Source organism: Poecilia formosa, unplaced genomic scaffold (genome assembly GCF_000485575.1).
Source record: "Poecilia formosa unplaced genomic scaffold, Poecilia_formosa-5.1.2 Scaffold140, whole genome shotgun sequence".
In the NCBI taxonomy this organism is placed as follows: Eukaryota; Metazoa; Chordata; class Actinopteri; order Cyprinodontiformes; family Poeciliidae; genus Poecilia; species Poecilia formosa.
Window position 1 is genome coordinate 772,141 of NW_006800079.1, and position 1,829 is coordinate 773,969.

Below are 1,829 nucleotides of genomic sequence, written 5' to 3' on the forward strand. Positions count from 1 at the left end.
ACTAATGTTAAATTCCACATGTGGATTCTGTTTACTTAGTAGGCACAAGATTGCTTTGCATTGTAATCCCCCCCAGTCTGGACACCTTGTTTAACATTTTTCTCCCTTTAAGTAACAATACGTGTGTGTAACACCAACCCCAACGAAAAAGCAGAACTATAAAATGAATGTCTCCACCGCAGAAAGAATGGATGAGTGACCGGCATAAACTACTTTTATCCAAATTGCTTTTCAACATATATCATCATGCATAGAATAGCAACACCGTAACAGACAGAAGACAGCTTAGCAATAATATCAAAACACTGCAATTCATTTTTGGAATTTACAAGCCTTTCCCTGCTGTAGTTTAATTTATTTTTTTCCCTGAACAGTCGGCGTTCATTTCATCACTGAATTCGCTTCAGCTGAGCAACATTGGGGAAAAAAAGCATAAAGGTGAGCTGATGGGATTGTGTCAGGCAAGACGATGTTGAAGAATTATGTGGTTCTCTTTATCACCAAATCGTGGAGCTTTCACACACGCATGGGCACGCAGACACGAATGCGTGTGGACACACAGGCGTGGAGCCGAGCTGATTAAAGAACACAAACATGGATTGGTGGGAGGGTCCACAAACCACAAGGCTAATTGAACTGTCTCCACGCTGAAAAGATGGAACATCAGTCATAAACCTTGCATGTGATGAAAAGAAAGGAGGAGCAAAAGAAGCAAACCATATAAAACTGGTTTCAGATATTTGTTGAAGATTTTCCTTACACTATAAGGCATTTTAATCTCACATTCTATAGCAATTTTCAGTTCTTCTAAAAGTTTGCAGTTTCTATAACTTAATGATGACTAGACGTGATTGATTATACTTTGTTGTTGCCCTACACAGCTTTAGCTAAACTGCTTCGATTTTTCTCTTGTTTGCGTGATTTGCTTTTGTGACTTTGCATTAAAGTCATGGTATTTAGTTTAGGCTTCTTAAATAGGAACAATAATTATCTCCTGTTGCGAGTTGAGATTTTTTAAAATAACAGAGACACGTGAATTCAGTGTGATGTTTTCCCATTATGCACTGCTACCTAACTCAGATGTTTTGCTTCAGAGGACAAGTCATTGAAATCTTAGATAAAATAGCATAAAATGTGCTAAACACCAAAACAGAATACAAATGTAAACTAAATGACACATTAAATAAAATAGGTAACTAAAATGGAACCAACTTTATCATCTGGAACTGGAAACTGGAACTGGAAACTTTATCATCTGAACTTTTAATCATTTAGTGAAATTTGTGGGTAACCAGCTGTTAAACATTTCTAAATGTCTCTACACCACCATATTACTCATGCTATGGGGATTCTGAATATAATTTAAAACTCTACAGGGAGACTTAAATACCAAAATACATTCCCTTGTTTGGTGAATTGATGTTTAATCTAAAACTCTTACAGTTATTTGACCTGATTTAGTACAACACTGACCTTTTACATTTCTATTAATTGCAAATTATTATTGTTTTTTACCTCTCCTTTTTTTGTCTTTTCCCACCACAGCAAACCATCTGTCTTCATTTAGTCCAATCCTCTGCATCCTGTACCCGCAAACCAGCTAACGTCATGTCCAGTTTCACCACATCCATAAATCTATTTATTTGGTCTACAGAGATTACCTAATATGAAGCTATTTGAGCACTCCATCCCACTGACCACTGAGCCATTTCATGATTTTATGCTTAGTCTGCTATTATTTGCATAATTAATACACGACTGTGGCTGCACACAGAAGGAAAGCCTAAGGCTTTAATGTGCAGCAGTGGGGCTCATTCATTGGGATGACA

General features: G+C 36.9%; 1 long non-coding RNA gene across 1 annotated transcript; it reads right to left on the minus strand.

The window, feature by feature from the left end:
- Positions 1–340: 340 nt before the first annotated feature.
- LOC107837405 (uncharacterized) lies at positions 341–1,615 on the minus strand. Its single transcript, XR_001663425.1, has 2 exons — positions 1,516–1,615; positions 341–575 (listed from the first exon to the last, which is right to left on the minus strand). It is a non-coding gene; the product is annotated as an uncharacterized LOC107837405 (long non-coding RNA).
- Between the last annotated feature and the right edge of the window lie 214 nt (positions 1,616–1,829).